The 21,201-nt window shown below is 46.1% G+C and overlaps 1 protein-coding gene across 6 annotated transcripts in view; it reads left to right on the top strand.

Moving 5' to 3' along the window:
• BCL11A (BCL11 transcription factor A) overlaps positions 1-21,201 on the top strand; it is a 73,143-nt gene that overhangs the window by 39,275 nt on the left and 12,667 nt on the right. The gene's annotated exons all lie outside the window — the stretch shown is intronic.

The raw sequence follows: 21,201 nt of genomic DNA, 5'->3' as shown, positions 1-21,201 counted from the left end.
TTTAGCTGAAAATAAGTGTCTGATTCATATTTTTTCATGTTACAAAAGCTCACCTCTCGCTTAAGACCAACTAGGGAGTTTGTGCTACAAAAAACGCTAAAACAGTCCAAATCAGAGGGTTTCAGTGAAAGTCCTAACATAAAACTGGAGTTAAGAGTGGCCTCCACCAGGTGATTACCATAATGCCGAGTGCGTATTGCTGGTCTCAAGGTTTCTAAACGCTTGGGAATGATTCCAGCTTGTTTGGGCTTGGGAACAAAACCTCTCTGTGATGCTGCAGCCAGGGTGGAAGAGATCCAGGGAGCGTTGGGAAGTGGCACAGCACCATCCCCATGCTGAAGGCTTGTTTTAATGACTAAAGTTAACAGAGCATCCCATGGCGTTGCAGTAGGAATGTTTGCAGGCTGAGTTCAAAATGCTTATTTAAAAATAACCTGTCATGGCCTAAAAGCTGCCTTATTTTAGGAAGGAGACCAAGATGTAGGGCTGCTGTATTAAGGATGCTGAAGTGGTGCCTGTTTTTAGGATCAGACTGTGGTCTTTTTGGGCTGGAGGGCATCTTCTTCAGCCCTGATTCTCCCGCCATCGTTGCAAACAAAACCRAAGTTGGCTTTGTCTCAGTTTTTATCTCAGGTGACAGAGTTGGTGTGATAGAGAACAGCTGCAAACATTCTTTTTTGGGCTTTATGTGGCCTTATCCATGAGCATTGAGCATAGGAGTAAGATAAATAAGCCCTGCTGATGGTCTTCTGTTACGTTTGCAATGGGATCTGTGGTTTTTGAGATTTTTTTTCCCTGAGTCTTTGACGATAGGCCTCTTAAAGGACTCAGAGAGATGAATTKTCTTTACGGTAATGAGGCATCATGACATACCAGTCATTGGAAATCTGATAGACTTGGGAGACCCTAGGAGGGTAGAAAATTACTTAATTTACTTTGTGTGCAATAGTCTTAATTTTCAACTATTCGAACAGCTGATTGCTGCGGCAATCATCAGATCTTTGGAGTTAAGATGTTTCCTGCTGGAACTGAGCATTAGCTAAATCAGCGATGGCAAAACGGAGCGATTGCATGCATCCTTCTGAGGGTAAAGAGGAGAAATTAAATCCCTGAACCTGAGCTCCAATGCTCTTTTCTTTTGTGGGAAGGGTGAGGCAGGTGAGGCTCACCTGGTCTGGTGGTTCATTACTCGGCTGGGGAGCTGGGGCTGTGTGGCTTTGGCGGTGGCTCTGGTTGGCTCTGGTGGTGGCTCCGGCAGGAAGGAGCTGGGTCTGGTTTCCTTCTGAGCTCTCTGCTCAGTGATTCCCCTGGTATTTGCTCATTGTGAGTAAGAGCGATAAAATCTAGTGGTGGAATTACATTATGTCTTGGGTGCTTTCTTTCCAAATTAGTAGTAATCCTACGTGTCTTTGACCCATTTCACGGAGACAGAGGGCTGGATTCTGTTGCCTGTTTTCTGTGAGCAGCTGGCTGAAGCAAACAGACCTTGAGTAAAAGGATTAGAAACCAGTCCTTCACTTAGGTGAGTTGTTGAAGTCCTTGTGCTGTGGAGAGTCTTTCCTTGAACAAGTTTTTGTACATGCCTTGCCTAGGTACCTGCTCATAAAGAGACTGGTGGTTTAGCTCACGAGGGTGGAAATAGCAGCAGCAGAAGTGCAGAATGAGGCACCCAGGGTGATGGGACATTTTATTGACCAAGACTGAGCTTGTACTGGAGCTAAAGGACAGAGGACTTTTCATTTGGAAACTCTATGCCTTTGAAAAAAAGTATTTGAAATTGTTCAGAAAGGCAAATGGGCATGGATGTTCAGAGATCTTCTCCTGGCTTCCTGCGACAGCACAAGATGAAAAATTCAGTGTGAAAATATTTTCTTATTAAAAAAAACACAAACTGGAACTACAAAATGCAATACTAATTTCAGAAGGCTAAAAGTTGCGTGAGTGAGAATATTTAATYACAGTGGCAAAGTACAAACATTTCCTAGCAAGCATTCATTGTGTTAATAATAATTAATTAATTCMTTGGCTAAAACACACATCCTGCCCCTGTTCTTTTTAGTGGGCTGGGAATCTGATCCCACTTTTTATTTTATTTTGCTGACAACTGCCCAGCAAGTAGGGAGGGTAGAGGCTGGACTATTTGTATAAACAGAGGCTTTATGTTTTGCTATATGGATGGTGATGCTGGGGTTGCACGGTTTTGGTTTAGCAAAGGAGGCGAGGACTTGAAGCYGATCAGCTGATGCAGGGGGCCCGAGTATCTGGCTGCTCCAGCGATAAGTGTCTGTACAAATATTTATACAATCCCAATAGTCTTTTGAATTGCATTATTACAGCACAAAAAGCTGTCAGATTTCTAGGCATTCCGAGGTATAATTCTTATGGCTTGCGTTCGTTTTGCCAACGGACACGGGCGCGCTCCACTCCCGCTCGGAGCTGTCTGGAGCCGTGCCACAGCCCCATGGGGAGCGGGGWAGGTGCTGAGCCCCTGCAGCACCCAGCCCCAGCTGATAAGCCCCATGAGAGCCTGGCTCTGTTACTTCAGGCTTAGCCCGGAATTCATGCAATTATGTGGCGCGGGCTGACTCAGAGCAGCCATGGAGTGAGACTGTGGGCTGAAGAAGCTCAGAGCAGAGGGTGATGGAGAGGCAACCCCCTGCACTGGTGAGACACGTTTCTATGCCAGACTGTGAGTTCCCACCTTACCCTGGAATGCTGCTCCTCCCCAGGGTCACTCGCAGAGGGTCTGATCCCAAGTCTGCAGCTGATGGCTGGAGGTTTCCTATTGATACAATGTCGCATCAGGCCCCATATAGCAAAATGACAATTATCATCCAGAAAAAGAGATGAAGAGGTTTTGGTGGCTTATGCGCAGAACCAGATATAGATGGATTTGGATAGATGTAGAGGAAAACTCCCCTTGTGCCTTTGCTAGAAGTTAGTCCAAATATGCACRTAGGTGGGTATCCAGGTATTGTAGATAGTTTGGTGATTATTCTCACTAGATCTGTGGGATTTTTTAAAGCTTTCTTGGAGCTTTAGGATTACAGGATCCTACTGGYGCTCTGGAATAGAATTTGACAACGGGACTTCAGTTCCACTTCAGATCGGATTTGTGCAGGCAGGGTTCACACTGTTTGCTGCCATGAGGCCAAAGGGATTATTCCAGGTCTACAAAGCCAACAAGAGTTTGAGTCAGTGGTAGGGAAKGCAGGAGGTTCCACCAAAGTGATTGGAATAAATTGAGTGCTGTCAGTGGAAAGCAGTGCCTGGTCGTGGAGTAGGGTTGGAATACATCAGTAGCTGCCCTAGCCCTGGCAGAGAAAGCCCTGTGCTTTCACATACTGATAGTGATTGCCTGTCCTGTTCTACTTATTTGTAAGATTAGGAGTTTGGAAAATATTTACAAGGTTGTGGAGTCCGGGTTTGCTGAGGGTCTCCTGGTGTCCTTCAGCATCACAGATCAGGATAGCCTTGGATTWTAGGGACGGGTGTGTATCTTCTAACATCCATGTGTGTCTCTCCAGAGGTTTCAGAGAAATGGGCTCTTGGCTTCCAGTGCAGCATTTGTTTGTTTTTAGGACATGTTTTTCCCCAAGGAAAGAAGAGTAGCAATCCCATGATCAAAGAAACAAAGCAAATTGCYGTAGAATTTCTGCCTTACAGTATTTGAATTTAAAAAAAAAAAAGATTAGTATATATTTTATAAATGAGTCCTGTGTGCCTGAGCTCTGGTGTCCTGGAGCAGTGTCAGAGCAGTGTCAGGTTCAGCAGCCTGGGTAGCAGAGAGCAGCCTGTGTCAGCCCACCATGGGATCTGGTGCTGTTCAGGGAGAGCAGAGCCATGAAGCTGCTCCATCCACATCCCTGGGTGATCCATCCCCTCTGCTGCTGTGACACCCTGGCTTGGACAGGTGAGCTGCATGCAGAGGAAGGATCAAATGTCTTGGGAACTCCTGATGCTCATGGTAAGGAATAAAGCCGGATTTTCCACAGTGGTTGGTTAATTCATTGGGATTGCTGTGTGGCCCTGCTCCTTCGTCTGCCAGTGCTGCAGCATCCCTGCTTGGCCAGTATCACTGGACAGACCATGCCCAGCACAGCAATGTGGTTAGCCAGATAACAAGGGCATTAACCCTGTTTTTCTGCCTGTGTTCTAACAGGAATAGCCCCATTCCTGAAATTGTACCTACTTTCTGTCTAAGTCATCTCATTTGKCTGTTGGATTGCTGCTGAGCCTGGCTGCAGTGGATGAGATGGGGTAGACCCCTCCCTCCATGCAATTATTTGAACTCTTGTGGGCTAGTGCTGTGCAGGTAGGCTTTACAAGGATAAGAATGATTAGGGCTGGTTTTCTGAAATTATAATGGTTGTGCTTAAAAATGCCTATTGGGCTTGGGAGGGGATTGCATGTGTTCTCCTGGCAGCCTCTCCTTCAGCTTCCAGCAGGGATGTACTCTGCCACTGCACCATCCCAACTCCAGAGGAGCTAGTTGGAAACAGTGAGTGCTCAGGGCAGTTTTATAGCAGCATTATTAATGTTACAACCCCAAAAAGAAGTCTATGTGGTATATTGCTCGAGTATAGTGCAGCTCTGTGGACCAGAAACACTCACGGGCAGCATAGCTGGAGCAGGCAGGTTTTGAAACTGTCACCTGTCCCCCTTGCTGTTTCTTCTAGTGCCAGGAGCTCTCTGGATGGACACAGTGACATGGGACATCCTCACCATGAGTCCAGAAGTGGTGCCTGTAGTGACACACCACTTTAGAGGGCTTTTAAAAGCTCAGCTTTAGAGGAGCTGGGAAAGCAAATGCAGAATTGCTTCAAACAGCTTAAAAATGTGGGATGTGCAGCGGGAGGCACATGTACTGCAACTATTTGTGATCTGATCTGATCCTGGTCACCCTCATGTCCAGCTGAARGGGCAAGGAGCTGCAGGTGCTGTGGGAGCTGCGTCAAGGGGATGGATTACTCCCATGGCTCCCCTTTTGGTGTTGTCCAAAGCTGTTCAAGCTCAGTGGTGATGGGATCTCTGCAGAAGCTGAAGCACCAGCAAAACTGGCAGATAGACAGGGGCCAGAGGGGCGCATCCTACTCCAAAAGCAAAGGACCAGCAGTTAGCCACAATATTGGGACTGTAACTCTGGTACTCTGTAAACAGTACAAGCCTTCAGTTTTGTGTCTGGTCCCTGCAGACTCTGTCCCATAGATAGCATCTTGCATCACCTGCACTTCTGTGGGGCAGAAATCAAAGCTCTATGCACCTGCTTGCAAACATCCATGTATGACTAAACACCGTGAGCAGCCTCGGCACCAAAAAGGCAAATCTGCTTTAGAAAAAGGCCTTAATCACAGCTAAGGCTTTCCTTCTGCTTAGGTGGTGACAGGAGTACAGGTGCTGGGGGAAGGACTGGAGCTGCTTCAGTTGGTTTTTCAGTCTCTGCCTGTTGCGGGGGGGTGGAAAGGTGCACTTTGGGGGCAGCTGGGTGACAAGGGATCTGAGATGTGCCATTCAAGGGCTGATTATTATGACTTCTACWAGAATTTTTAATGTATCTGTCTTTACTACAAGCATCTTCTAGCGGTGACACGTGTCCGAATGGACAGACAGACAGGTGGTGGGATGCTGCCCCACGAAAGCCCAGGGGGAACGCTCAGCAAACCCCACTGGCCGCACACCCAGCTGCTGCCCCACGCATTGCATCAGYGGGCAGATGTCGGCGTTGCTCAATGCCAGCAGGACCCGAGTGTCTGTTTATTAACGGATAAGATGGTCAGGCCGGCACGCGGCTCCCTAGCTGGCCTGTGCAACTCCTGTGGTTTCCAACTGTACTTATCGAGGGAGGGGGCTGCCTGCCCAGCAAGGGTGTTTCCTCTAATCAGTATTTTCACATGCCAGTGTCGGGCAGATGTGCGTGGGGCAAAGGCTCRGCCATCTCTCAACAGCTGCTCAGGGGAAGGAGTCACCTAAGGCAAGGGTGGGGGGTGGGAAGAAACAAGTTGTTTAGAACAAGTAAATATTCCTTGATGCAGGATAACACAAGGAGAATTCACARACACACCCCTGGCCATGAATTTTTGCTGTCCATCTTGAGGGAATTGACTCTCACAGTATAGACTGGCATTAAGTTCAGCTCCAGAAACCCTTCTCCAAGTCCCTTTAGAAGCTTCTCCTATTGTCTGCCCTGTGTCCCCGAGCCGCCGCAGGCAGCACGCGAGATGGTCGCAGGCTCAATTTAACGGCATCTCCCCTGCTTATCAGACTATATAATAAACATGGCTTTTAGGGGGGACTTTTTGGGGAGGGGTGCGAGGCAGGCGGTGAATGGAGAGGCCAGACACCATTGTCTGGCAAGAATGTGAGTCGCCCTGGGCTCGCCTTCCAAATTGTCCCAGCATCAATCCCCCCTCCTTTGCGGGATTTCCTTCTCCAGCCGGGGTTTTGTTTCGGAACAAGCGTTGGTCAAACAAGCTTTTGTTTGCGGTCAGTTGCTTGGCACACATACACCACTTCTGGTGGGGGACAATGAGGAAGCTGTTTCGGGGGCAGCTGCGGTGGGACTGAAAGGGAATACTGATGGAAGCAGGGTGCGGGGAGGAAATGGCTGGGTGGAAATTAATTGGGAGTATCTTATGAAGTCTGGGTGCTCTGCGCAAGGTTRGGAGAGTGGCGGGAAGTATTTCGATCTTGCCGCCTCGTGCTGGTTTATATGACTTTTTCCACCCAGGATACCCTGCCTCAGAGCAGAAAGTTGGGCAAAATATTTGTGACTATGCGTCTAAAAAGCTTTCTTTCAGGAAGAAGTAAACTTGTTTACAGCAATAATAGAGTTTAAGGGAATTGTATAAGTAAGACTGACTTCTTTGTCAGCAAAAATTGCAGCAAAACTGTTCATAGATGACATTACCTAAATGACATTACGTACGTATGTCCTTTCTTTCACATTTCCTGTAATCCTGTTATGGCATTGTCCCATTACCTCAAGCACTGTCATCTTTAAATGCTGTCAGATCTTAACTGGATGGCCAAGGACATCAGAAAAGGCTCGAGGTGAAGCTGATGGCAATTTCAGACCTGTTGTATATATGGCCTGCTCCCGTATGGGGTGTTTTCTGATAACGTGTTGGGGTAAAGTGATGACTCAAGGACTTGTACATCTTTTATGGAGCCACTACCATCCCCACGGCATCCAGCACCCTTTTTTGGGAAGTGCAGGGTGTCAGGCACAGACAGAGTGTTGGAAGTGCTTGAGGCAGCAAGTACGAGCTGTGTGCTTGTTGGAAAGTATTCCCATCCCAGGAGGATGAGGACCCAGAGGTCAGTAGATATAACGAGCAGCTCTTCCACTCCCCACAGCCTTTGTGGCATTTATGGCCATTGCAAAGCACACAGAGCTCCTCAGACTTCATTGCAAGATCTTGGTGTTAATACTTTTTAATGATATTGCTCTGTTGTGTTATTGCTAAAAAATGACGTGAGGCCAATTTCTTTTCATCCAACCATGAATGGCCCTCTGTGGCTTTTCAAAAGTGCCCTGAGACCTGCCAGCAAATGGGAGSATTGCGACTTCTGCTGCTCACCTGCTGAAATATTCAGTGCTCTTAAGCCTGAGGAGTGGGGAGCATTGGTGTGGAGGCAGTGCCTGTTTAAACTGGCAGGTTTAATATATAAAGCTTACAATAGTGATGGTGATAGCTGCCAGCTCCAGGGGCAGGAACTGTCATTTTGTTATCTCTGGGTGCAGTGTTGTGCTCTGAGGGGTTCTGGTCCCCTATGGTGGCTGCTGGACMTGGCTGCAGTGCAAATAACACCAACTCTGAACCTGAAGAGCTTGCTGCAGACAAGTCTGTGGTCAGGCACCCACAGATGAACATGGCTATCCATATTTGGCCCTGTRGGCTGGTCTTCCCAAAAAGCAGAGCTGTTCTGTGTGTCAGCAGCAAGAGAGGTGATGGCAGCAGGGACCATCATATGGCTCCCAGATGTGTTGTCCTGGCTGTGTGGATGTAAAGGTGCTGCTGGCAGGTCACAGTGTGCCCTGTGTCCTCCTGGGCACTTGAATGTACAGCAGCAGTGTGGGCAGCCTGTGGTAGCATCAGCAGATGGGTGAGGGAGGTTCCACCATCCTTATCCAATGTATCCTCAAAGTTAAAAAGGTGAAGAGACAGAAAAAGACTCATGGATGAAGAGCAGGAGAGTGGCTCATTCAGCCACATTCACTTGGCCCAGCACAAGAGTTAGACAGTAGCAAGGCTCAGTTTAGTCCCAAGGATGCTAGGAGCAGGGCCTGGATTCACAAGTTGTCCTGCTGAAAAATAACAGTGKAACAGCCCATGCTGTAAGAAAAGGTATTATGATATGACCATGTAGACTATGTGGGAGATTATTTGCCTGATCAGGTGAGCAAATAATAAAAAAAAAAATAAAAAAATAAAGGCTGTTATTGGTATCAAAGTGCTGGCACTTACAACATTTAATTCCCCTTTCCTGTAAGAAAATGCTTATCTTACTGAAAAATGGAGTTTTCTACAATCAGTTTTGTATGCTTGAGAACTCTGGTTTTCATTTAGTTCTTTACCATCACTGCCATCTTAAAGCATGCTCCAAGGCCAGTCCTCARGTCTTATCCTCTGCTAGTCTGAGGCTGTGAACGGGCAAAAATGCCAGGTCTTGCCACACGTGTGTGGTGGCTCTGCCCCCTTTTGCAGGATGTGCTGGAGCCATCTCATCTCTCCACGTCTCCCACAGCCCCCAAGAGGCTCTGCTTGGGAAGGTCTCAATCCARTGCTCCTTAACTGGACGCAGTTTGTGTATTGCTGCCCGTCTGGCTACTGAATTGATGTTTTTTTGGATGCTGGAGGACAAGTTTTCTCTCCTTGCCAAATCTCTTAATAACTGAAGATTTGGGTGTAAAMGCACTAACTGCACACAGTTCACTGGGGTTTTTTTTCAGCCATAGCTTGGATTTTTTTCCCCTATGGGCACAGGAGCCATTTATAGCCGAGGTGGGCCGAATTTGCAACTTATTAATCTCTCCCTTGCATGTGGGTTGAAAAGAGACACCATGCCTTTATCAAAAGCCAGGCTAGCACAAAAGCCTATGCAAAATCATCATCAAATCCTATTAGAGGTGGAAAATATCTCTTAGATCATCTCATTCATTTCCCTGCCAATGCTAGACAGTTCCTCAGAGTTAATTTTCTAGCGTCTGCCGCCAACTCCCTGTGTGACTGCGGGTCTGTCATCTTGCCTTTGGGTTGTCACTGTAACTTCCACGTGTTTCCATGCATTTCCAAACAGGCYTTGTTTTGTTCGGTGGTTGTGTTGCTATTTGCCCTGTATTAGGTGTTTTYGGTGGTTTCCACTCTGGAGAGCACCATCAGACCTTGTTTGTGGTTTGTAATGGCATCCCCATGGGTTGGGGTGTTCTGGGTGCTAAGGGAAGCTCTGGGAGTGCTGTTTGCTGGGCAGGGGTTACATCATCTGCAGCCATAGGCATTGGGGAAATGAAATCTCAAAGGAGGTTTCTCTCTAGCAGTTGTGGTTATGGGTTCAATGTGAGCAGGTTGTCCCCCATAAAGTAATTCCCTTCTTCCAAACTGTGCTGCCTTCGATCAATTCCCACCCTGAAGTTCTGGACAGGCTGTGACGTCCACTCRGCAGGGAGGAAAAATAGTAATAATAATTCAACGCTGGAGCTATTTATAGCATTAAACAGATGCAGATTTCATCAGGGTTTGTTTCAGAGAAGGAAATGACATGTAGGAGCGGGGTAACCTTACCTGTAAGTTCCCGGCGGCRCTGGCTGCCGTGATTGAATTCCCCGGCATGGCGAGGGTCTGGGCAGCCCTGCCAGCGCCGGAAAGGTCAGTCCGGCAACTGTCACCCGGAAAGCATCAAAAGCACAAGCTGTCGATAGCGACCTGCATTTGCAGAAARTCTGAGGGCTTTCTAATTAACTGAGGATCTCTAAATTAGAGCGAAGCCACTCGACAAGCCCCCTCGTATGCCTTAAGTGTCAGGGCTCAGCTGATCCCCGCATCTAACAAGCGGCTGATTTTTAACAGTAGCTCTGAGACTCAATCAGCTCCTAATGGCTCCGTTTCAAAACATTTCAGTGCATTTTTCATCTCTTACTCTGGAATTTATGCTCTTTGTTCCCTGCTCAAATATTCTGGCGCTCTTCCTTAATTTCAGGCTTCTGCCTTGCGACAGCTCCTCTGYCCTAACTAGGCCGCTCATTGCCTGCCTTTCCCTGCCATGCGAGTTTCTGCCGTGGCCACTCGCTCTGCTTTCTAATCAGTAAGTTTCAGAACTTCCCCCTCTCTCCCCCCTGATGTATAGGTAGTGCTGCGGGGTCTGAAATTTCATAATTAGAAAGAAATCCATGTTTAAGCAGTCCCTGTGTAATAGCAGCTGAAAAGTGGTTTTATTTCAGCTTTAAGATAGGGAGACAGTTTGGAAATGCACCTGCTTTTTACCTTCCTCTCGCTCTGTTCCATGGTGCCACAGATTTGGGTGGTGATGCTCCTGATTTATGCCACGGACAATGAGATTGAACGCTTCTTTCATCTGTGTTCACAGCAGAGTTAGATTATGCACAATTTAACTGAGGGCTTTGAGCTGCTGGGAAAACGACTGGAAGATCTTTTGTGACACGCAACTCCTGCCATCGGTAATGAGGCCTGTGGATGCATCCTTGGGAAGGCAGCAGGATAAACTCCCACAGAAACAGTGTTTGRGAACAGATAAATTCCATTCAGGAAGGGAGAGAGTTAATGAGCAACTCTTAAAGACTCCTCCGCATGTGTTTATGTTCCAACGGCTTATCCATATCTTGGCAATTATTCATGTGAAATAGAATATAAATCCCACAGCCTAATTTTTCTTTGAAAAAATTTCCCCAGGTAATCAAATCCTGAAGTGCATCTTCTATTCTGGTGGTTTTATCAGTAAATCAAATTTTTATCATTTATCAGCAAAAGTTAGATTTAAGCATCCTCACTGTAATGTTTGAAAGATGAACATTTGTTTCAGCAAGTACTGTGCCAATCAATAATCTTCCAGCTTGACTCAGCTATCAATTATTGCTGCAATTATTTGTCTAGTTGGATATTTAAAATGTCATCAGAAAGAGATGATTACATATTCCAGAAAGCAAGGCACTGTATAATCAGATGAACTGAATTCAGTTAAATGTAGTGTGGTACTAACCTGTCCTTCAAAGCTGAATTCTGCAGCCACGACTGAAACAACAGCTTTCTGCATTATTGTAAGGAAACGGATCTTAACCTTGGAACGGCGCATGTTATTGGGGTCGGGTAATACTCGGCGAGAGGAGACCTTGCAAGCCTGAAAATTGAATCAGCCTTACTGACATAAAAGAGGGAGGAGGTGGTTGTAGTTTGGGTTTGGTTTTTTGTTTTTTTTTTTTTTTTTTTTAGGGTTTTTTTTTTTTTTGGAGGGGGGAGGGCTGGTTTTGTTGGATTTCATCTGCAAATCTATAAATAAGGAAATCCACTCTTTATCTGCCTTTCTGGGAGTTTCAGCTCCTGAGCTCAGTGCGCCAAATTTCTGCGTGCCCTTTTTGCGTTCCTTGACTTGATGTATGTGTGGTAAATACTCTCTGTGCCCCCAGAATGCAATAAAGCTGTAGCAATTCTTGCAAGTCTTACATCCTTCCGAACTCCAGATATTCTGAGTATTATGTCATTTTCAACTTCAAGGATATCTCAGCAATGGAGTGGAGACAGGATAAACCAGAGAAGACTGGACAACTTCACGACACCTTTTAGTCCTATTTGCAAAGCAGAGAGGGGAAAATATATGTAATTTAGCAATTCTACTAATACTTTCTTGTGCAAGTTATGAAACTWAAGGTAGGATCTGGTTCAGCATTTGCTGTGCTTGCAGCTCCACGGTGACATTGAACTTGCTCAGGGACAGAATAAACCTTTGCCTTCCTGGCAGATGATTTGCAGGTGGAGGTGTTGTCTGGGGGGACCTGCAGTTCCCCTGACCCACTTTGTCAGGATGGTTTGCTGCTGGAAATATCATTAATTTGAAAGCAAGAGGAGAGTGAGCCAAAGAAGGCTGGGAAGAGGAGAGTCAGAAGAGGATCTGTTTTGGGAGGGAGATGGTGGAATGAGGTTTCCAAGTTCTTCAGCCACTGACTTGGCTGAGGGCTGTGGCTTTTCGGTTCCACTGACGCCCTGCCCAAAGCATGGGTGGGAGCGAGGTGCCGTGGGCTTGGTGAGGCCTGGCTCATGAGAAGGGCTAASAGGGGCAGGCAGGGACCCCATATCTCTCCAAGGTGATGGTTTAAATGAGCATGGCTTTACAGGGCTGGGCACCTCAACTTGGCTTTGCAGGGCTGGACACATCAAGTAGATACTAAGGTGTGAAAATGGGCAAAAATAAAGCAAGGCTGAGGGGACTTGTTGGCCTAGCAATGCTCTGGGAGCACTGTCCCTGCTGGTAAGCAGCAGTGGGAAGGTGCCAGCCTAACTTTCTCCCTGGGATGGAACTCAGGCATTTTGAAGCTCACTTCATCTCTCCAGGGGTGCCTTGTGCAGCAGAGCTGCTGCATCCTCCAGCAAGGTCCYGCAGCACTGATCAGGTCACCAGGCATTAGCACTCTTCCTGGAAAAGCAGTGTCCTGGCATTGGTCTGGGAGTCTCTGTGTGTAAGAGACACTGGAGTGCATGATGAGCATTGCAGAGCAGCATCCACAGCTCACTCTCGCCTGGTGCCAGGTGCTGGCTGCATGACTGAGCAGTGCCAAAACTGCCATACAAACAGGGAGAAACATCCCATCACTGACCCTTGTCCCTCACCAATGGGGCTCACCTGAGATGTCATGTTAGATTATCTCCTTCCTTTTCTTTGCAAGAAACTTTCTGAAGTGTGCCCAGCCTTTCCTTTAGATGCCGCTGGCCAGAGAGAAAACAGTAGAAGGGAAACAATTCATTGCGTAGGGGTATGAGTGAATGAAATTATTTGGAAGCTCTTTGTAGCTGTATAATTACAACACTGCATTTAAAAAGTGAATTATTGACTTGATTGTCCCCAGCAACCACTGGGTAAGTGTATAATTACGGACTGTTGGAGCCAGGTACTGTTTGCTGGATAATCAGGTGAGGCTGTGGAAGGGCTTTGATGCTCTTTTTGGGGTGGGGCTTAGATGAGGCTTGGTCCTTGTGGGGTCCAGGTAAACCTTCTAGCAGGGGACACACCTGGTGCCAGGTAGGTCCAGAGGAGATGATTTAGCAGGTGTCACTCTGGTGATGCCACTTCTGTTTGAATCCATTCCTTTACAAATCACTGCCCGTGCGTAGGAGAGGCAGTCTGGAAGAGGTGCGCATCTGTGAGACTGTGCAGCATAGAATCCCAGRATGGTTTGGATTAAAGGGGCCTTCATCTGATTTCAACTCCCCTGCCATGGACAGGAGCACCTTCCACTAGACCAGGTTGCTCAATGTCCATCCAGCCAGGCCTGGGATGCTGCCAGGGATGGCATCTGGGATTCTGGTTACTTCACTAAGGATCTTTTTAGAGATGTGTGATGCTATCAATGGAGAGTTCCTCCTGTAGGGCTGAAAACACTGTTTTGTTCACCCTTTAGGGCCCATCACTGGTGTCTCTAATTACTGGAGCTGCTTCCCACGTGGTGCTGGGAAGCCTCATCACCTCTTTCTCCACTGCATAGCATTAATGTATAGGGTGCATATGTGCACGTGATCAGGTCATCTTTGCTTGAAGGGTTTCTTCTAAAACTCACTCAGAGCTGAATTTCAAGCAYGGCATTGTTTTCCYGTGACAGGTTTCTTCTGTTCCTCGYTAATCAAGGCACGACAGATTTTCCACCCCCCTTAGGTTTTAAAAAAGCACAAAATCAGTCGCAGGCTGATACCTTACTTGCCAAGTTGGAGCTCGAAGCAGGTTTTCTTGGTGGCCAAATCATTGTTGCCTTGCAAATGGTGACAGATGCTGAGGTCAGGCCATGGGACCCCAGCACACCATTGAGGCTCTGACAAACAGTGTGATTTGTCGCTTGGTGCTAATGAAGTATTTTTTGGGGTGGGAATCTAAGTGGATGGACTTTGGATCTGGTTAGAAGAGTGAGGCTACAACCAAATYGGTCACCCATGAAATACCATTTCTTCTGCAGGGAGGAACTGGTCTCCCCAGTCCCACCCCTTCCCCACTGGTCTTTCCTCAGGCCCAAAAACTTCTGCTTTGTGGAAATTTGAGCAGCACAGTAAAACCCAATGAAAATTTGGCTTTGGGAGAAGATGGGGAATTCTTGGAGTTCCTGACTCCAGTCTAAGTCTTTGACTGGCAAAGCAATGCCAGCTGCTGTTTTATTATTGCTGGGGCTTGGGTTTCTTTTTGAAGTTTGAGTCATGGCATTAATGTTTTGGCCTGGTTCTTCCTTAAAGAGGATTTTTAAAAGGAGGTGAAATGACAAAATGGCATTACTCATAGTTGGTTTGGAAAGTGCTTTCCCAGTTTCATTAATATGATTTCAGGGAGTCTGAATTTGCAGGCAGAATAATTATTTTCAGGAATATAAATATCAATATTGATATATCAATTTTCAGTATTGAATATCAATTTCAGGAATATCTTCTATCAGTAAGTTATAGTAAAGAAAATCTGGTAAAGATAGCAGATGGAGMACTGAGGGTCCTGCAAAGCAAAATTTCTTCTAGATTTTTTTGTCTAAGCTGGTCCCAAGATTCTCAGCAGGCCTTTGCATAAACAGCATGGACCCAATTTGTAGAACTTTATTTTCAAAGACAGAACAGCCATGGTATTTCCTGTTTTACCAGCAATACTATGTCACTTCCTTCAGACTTTTGGGGATACTTTCCTTTTTCAGTGTTTCTGAATCTGGTTCCTCTCACGATAAAGAGAAAAGGTTAGAGAGGAAGTRTGCTGTTGTACAAAATGCAGCTATTGCTGTTATTTAGTATTATTCTAATTATTATGAGAGCAGCAGTGATAGTGCTGATGCTCCCAGTGCCAACAGCTACTTAGAACCGGTTAATGATGGACCAGGTTAATCAGGAGCCTTTTGCAATCCAGGGGATCAGTAGGGGGAATTAGTGCAGCAAGGAAAAAATACGTTTGGACAGTTACAGTTTCCCTTCTACACTGATGGYACCAGGAAAAGGTGAGTCATGCCAAAGCAGCTCTTCCTTGCCGAGGGAGAAGTGGCTGCTGCAGGAATGGAGCAGGACCCACTTAAATCTCCTGGCCCTGCAACACTTCCTGTGTCCCAACTGTTTCACTTCACTAGTCTGCAGTTGAAAGGAATTTCAACAGTATGGATTTCCAAAAGAGAGAGAGAGGAGAAAAAAAAAAGAAAGAGATATTTGACAAGCCAGATGGAGAACTGAATCAAGTACAAGTGGTAACAATTAACTCAATTTTTTTTCTTCCCCCCTTTAAATACCATAACAACTCTGAATTTATCAGTCCAAAAATCAAGCAGTCAGTTGACATTAAAGCTGAATAAAGAAGTTCCTGGGTTTGGCTCAGGCTGTTCTTGCCATGATTGTTTGGTGGTGAGCAGAAGAGAGGGGAATGCTTCCTTCAGGCTRCGTGTGTTCGAGTCCCTTTTTACTTCCTTCTTTGTTGTTTGATAGAGAAAGGTGTGCATGTGTCCTGTAGGTGCAGGTAGCCTGGTAAAGACTCCCTGGCTTGGCTTACACGTGAAGGTTTCCTGGGAAGGTGAGGAGCAAATCCACCAAGGCCTGTGGTGCTGGTTTGGGGAGGGATGCTGCCAAGAGCATAAGCTGGGCCATCCAGGCAGCAAGGTCCACGGCCAGGTCTGCTTGGTGATTTCCCTGGCACGGGGATTTCTCTGAGGGAGTAGATCTGCAGATGTGAATGAAATCTTGTGAACACCATTGGCACGTGCGCAGTCGTTGCTTATGCTGCCGGTTTGTTTGGGAAAACACTGGGAAAGCTGGGATGTATCTAATRCTCCGTGTTTGTGTGCAGCCTGTGCGGTGCTCTGGGGTAAAACACACCTTTTGTTTATATCCCGTTCCTTATCCTGGAGGTCCTTCCCCAAACAGTGTCCTGTGCTATGGGCCTGGTTGGATGCACCCAGAGGATGCTGCATGTGCTGTGTCCATTGAGCAGTTTTCCTGGATCCAGCCCTGACTTTTGAGAAACTAAGGAAGCTCTTTCAAAGCACATTGGCACACGTACACAGATTATTCCATTACTCACTTAGCAATGCCTGAGCTTGTATGCCTAGCTCCAGAATTGATTTTTTTTTTAACTATTATTTTTTTTCCCAGCAGTGGCATCTAGCTGACAGCTTCTCCTCCCAGCTGGTCTTCTCCCCAGCATCTTGTCTGGCTGTGCTGCTGGTGGCTGTGGACATGGCTGTGGTTCTTGCTCCGAGCCAGCTCTACTGTGCCTGGAGGTGTTGGCTTGCTCCGGCTCGGACTCGGAGTGTGCTGGGTGTATCTGTGAGCACAGCACAGAAGCGCCAGCTTTTCCTTAATATCAAAAAAGCCCCTTAATGCTGAAAGCAGCCATCTCTTCATATTTTACTGAGTAATTGTGCCAACKGCCCTTCAAGGCACTCAAATGCCAATATCCATCCCGCTCATTTGTTAACATTTTGCGGATCAGAAGCTAAATCTGTCACTCRTTAAGTCACTTCTTCTGGGGGCATGGCAGGCAAGAGCTGTTCTGATGCTTTTTTTTTAACCAAGAGCCAATGACTTGAGTAACACTGGACATTCGTGCTGTAGTGAAATGCTGAGCCTCATCACCGGTCCTTTGCCATCTGGGATGTAGAGAAGGAATAAAAATGTGATAGTGGTTGATGCTTCACTGAGTGAGGCCAGGCAGGTGTCATCTTGGCCCCAGGTTTTTGTCTGGGTCATGGTATCCCCGTGTAATTCTCCTACAGGGGTAATTTCCCAAGTAGGAGGAAAATGAGCAGTAAAATTGACTGGGAGGAAAAATGTACACACAAAAATGCGAATGGTAATTGGAAGCTATTTGTAAAGAGTTGATGAGCTGTCCAGGAAGGAGAGGGCAACTTTGGCCCAAGTCCAAAACCCACTTCACTCGCTTCAGTGGTGAGATGAGAACAGCAATTAGATATTAAAAAAATCAATATATGACAATTAAAAAAATGGAAAATGGATAGCAATCAATTGCAGTGAGAAATCATGGTGAGTAGAGAATGGGTCAGGGGAGCTGAAGATGCTGAGGAAAACTTGTGCCTGCCACCAGTGGAGAGAGGAAGATCGAGAGCTTCTCAGGGGTCTGGAGGAGAGAGAGAAGGGATAAATGCAAGAAGCACWAAGGTAGAAATTTTTAATATTTCTGTAGATCTGGAGAGCAGCAGTGTCGTGTTTCTGTATCATAGGTGGATGATGGTGTTTATTTTGTAGCTCATTAGTTTTGTACAAGGAGAGAGAAAAAATATTTGTCCTTCAATGGAGAAAATATTTTAAAATAAAAAAGCCCTGAAAAGTTGCACCCGAGGAACTCTGAGGAGCTGACATGTGATGCTGCCTTTTAAAAAAGCTTATGAACTGGGAAAATGCTGTCAAGAGCTGGTCAGGGTGACATGGGAGAGTTGGCAACACTTTGCTTTTCTCTTCTGGGCAAAATAATGGAAGAACCAACATAAGATTCAACTGATAAAGAATTTTAAAGGGTGGAAATATAATTCGTGCCACTCAGCCTAGATTTATGGAATATAGATCTTGTCAAATAAACCTGATTTCATTCTTCTAGATGACAACTTTGGTTGATAAATGTAGATGAAATAGACTGCACAGCACTGTGACATTGCATATGGGAATATCAAGCACTGGGTGGTACTRCTAGCACAGGTGATGCAGAGCTGGCCAACAGATTTGGGAATGTGGGGGCTTWGCAGGTGCTGGTGGGAGCGCAGTGGTGGTTAATGCTTCAGTGGTGATTCAGAAATTACCATGCAATTGCAGTTGACTGGCATTGCGGGTAAAGCAAAGGYGGGTGCAGAGCAAGAGGGGCAGGTAAATGGGGTGGTCTGGAAAGACTGTTGGGAAGGGTGTGTGGAGCAGACACTGGTTCCAGCCTGATTTGATTCTTGGCTGGAAAAGTGGAGTTGGGGGCCATGCTTACAGTATCCTAGAAGGCAGCAGCTCTGTGGGAGGCTGAGAGCAAAACCAAGTCCTTCCCAGCATGATGTCAGGATGAGAATGGCTAGAATGGTCCTTGGGTATTGAAGGGGTGGCCTCAGGATGGAGAAATAACTAGATTTTGAAGCGTGCCTTGATTTCTGGGTGCACGAAGTACCCAGTGTGCATGAGGGGGATCATTGTGTATCAAGAGCTTTTCAGTACTTCATCCACAAAAAAAACTCAACAGAAAAAGAGAATGGGTGGAGACCACAGCCAGAGGAGTTCAGGTGGACCTCAGTACCCATCTGTGAGTGTGATTAGCTGTGGAAACCTACTGCAGTGGCAAGCAGTGGGTGCTCTCCCTGTCTCCTGAGCTGGTTTGAATGGACTTCACTGGAATTTTGTGCTCTGCCCCACGTTTTGCAGGGCTGGAGACAGATTGACACTGAAAGACACTGGGCTGGTCACAGATTGACATGTACTGCAGGGGAGGTCAGAGGGTRAGAGCTGGGGGTCCCTTTCAGCCTCAAATTCCTCAAAGAGAAGTAGCCAAGGATATGAGTTCCAGTCCCAGGATGTGAGCTCCAGCCCTGCTGCTGGTGGGCAAGGAGGGCTGGTTCAGCGGGGACTCCTGACTCTCAGAGATCAGCTGAAAGCTGATCCAGTGGCATCCAAACGGATAACACATCCCATCCCATTGTCCTGGTGGACAGTGAGGCACAAAGAGCCCTGTGGGAYCTTCTCCAGCTCTGTCCTTGGTCTGCAGAGGCTACTGCATCTCCCTTCTGAGACCCACCTCGCTTGCCTGTGGTCATGCCCAGGTGCGTTGGCTGGGGAGGCTTTGTGGGCACAGGGGCTGCCCCATAGCTAGGAGACATCAGTGGATATGGCCTTTGGGTCCTGCAATCCCATCTCACTCTTCAAAGGGACCCAAATGGTGTCCCAAAAAGATCTTGGTGGTGGTGGGATTGGAGCATGGGAATGAGAGTCCCTTCCAAACCTAGGGATTGCCGCAGCAGTCTGAGGACTCATCTTGTTGCTGTGGATTAATGCCATAATTTTTGCAGTTTGGCAAGGCTGCACCAGACTGGAACGTATCTCTAGGTGGTGATATGGTCAGTCAATAGCCTTCATAATTAATCAAGCACTAATAGACAAATTAGAAATCATGTCTCTTCAGAGCAGGAGGTGGAGACAAATGGCTGGTGGATTTTTTTAACTGTTTCGCTCCTTTGTTTTATTGCCTGGTTTTACSTTGCTCCCTTGAAAATGGTGGGTTGTTTAGGGAAGTTTTGTACATAAACATGATTTTAAATGTAAATTATTATCTTGATTACCAAACACGGACAGTGAATTGAAAACTTGTTTTTCAGGCAAGCACATGAACAATAATCTTACATTTTACACTCCACTAAATCAATGTAGCCCTAATTTTGCCACGCAGGAAATCAATTCCAGTCTTTATAACAGTCGAAGATGTTATGAACAAAGTAATTTTGCAAATTATGGCAAGTAACACATTTATTGATGACTGTAGCATAGGAATTTAGAATTTGTGAGCACTGTAATATAATAAGGCTGCGCTGGCAGGAGCTGAGTGAAATACAGATTATACGGTGAAACTGTAATGCATCATTTGCTATTAGTGGACTGGTAATAATTACCAGTTTCAAAGCAGCTTTTTCCATGTAATCTTTAGTCTCAGTCGTAACAGCCCTTCTCATTGACATTATGATTACACGAGCTGCCCTTATGATCTAGAATATCTAGTTGATGGGAATACTAAAACGTGGTGGCAAACGCTCGATGTTGTATCCTCATTATAAGATAAAATGCTATTTTCTCTGACCTGATCTATAAGGTAGAGAGGCTAGGTAGTGTTTCGTTGTTAGTTCCTACTGTGGTGTTAAAAACTTCCACTTCATTATGGTGAAGCAAGATTCCTTTTTTTTTTCCCCGAGCTCACAAATGAGCATAGGAATGTGAAAGTCCAATTGAATTTCCCTCTAATTTCAGCAGATTTAAGTATTTATCTGTGCTTGCATGCCTAGCACATAATAAACACTACAGTGCATTTTATTCCAGYGCCAGTTTCAGGATGAAACATTAAATATTATTCCAAGGGCTTTTATAGTGATTAAAGTGTTAAATGCTTGCTGTGGATGATCGAGGCTCTTTGCTTGCCTGATTCAGCTTCTCAGGCCAAATGTAAAATAGCRGCAGAGCCGGGAGGCAGGGAGGGAAGCTGGGATGGAGCAGTGCAGCCAGTGCTGGATCTCATAGGATCATGGAATGGTTTGGGTTGMAAGGGACCATAAAGATGSCCAGTTCTGTCCTGTACCCCCAGATCAATGAGGAGGAAAGTGCCCCACATGATGCTTTTCCTCCCCTCCTCCCYTGTGAGATGAGGAACAAGATGGGYGCARATAAAGCGATGTTCCCKTTCCAAATTTGCTGCATTTGATTTTTTAAATTTTCTTTGTAGTAGGCAAATAGAGGAAACCTAGTGGGGGCAACTCAGTGCAGCCTGTTTACCCAAGAGAGATGCCTAAGGAGCAGATTCCTTGGGATGTAAATGTTGGGTCGAGGCAGGAATATGTGCTGAAGGCTGGTGCCACCCCAAGTGCTGATGCCCTTGGAGAGTTTATCTCTCAGCAGACTTCAATGTTATTTTTATTTGTTAAAATATCGCTAAACAACAGCTCTACGAGAACTGCTGAACAAGGCTGGAAATGAATTTATATCCTTCTCTTAGTTCCAGCTTTGGTCTACTCGCGTTTAGCAAAAAGCATCCATATGGGGGTGGAAGTGAATTATCCTCAAAATCCCAGTAATAAAGAAAGGCACCCTCACCTTCGCCATATCTCACGCCACTCTTTCCTCGTGGGCGGCCCTCAAAAAGTTATTCATCCCCCTTGTTTTGCCATATATTAGAAGGGGCTGCTTTCTGCTGTCATTATTAGCCGGCTTTTTGTTTAGTTATTTATTAGTTGGTTGCTCTTTTATAATGTCCATGTTATCTCCAAAAATAAATTATCATGAAATAGAGTTA

Source organism: Malurus melanocephalus, unplaced genomic scaffold (assembly GCF_030028575.1).
Source record: "Malurus melanocephalus ecotype Western Australia unplaced genomic scaffold, MMel_1.1 scaffold_13, whole genome shotgun sequence".
In the NCBI taxonomy this organism is placed as follows: domain Eukaryota; kingdom Metazoa; phylum Chordata; class Aves; order Passeriformes; family Maluridae; genus Malurus; species Malurus melanocephalus.
The sequence above is the reverse complement of the archived record's forward strand: the minus strand, read 5'-3'. Positions and strand labels throughout refer to the sequence as shown.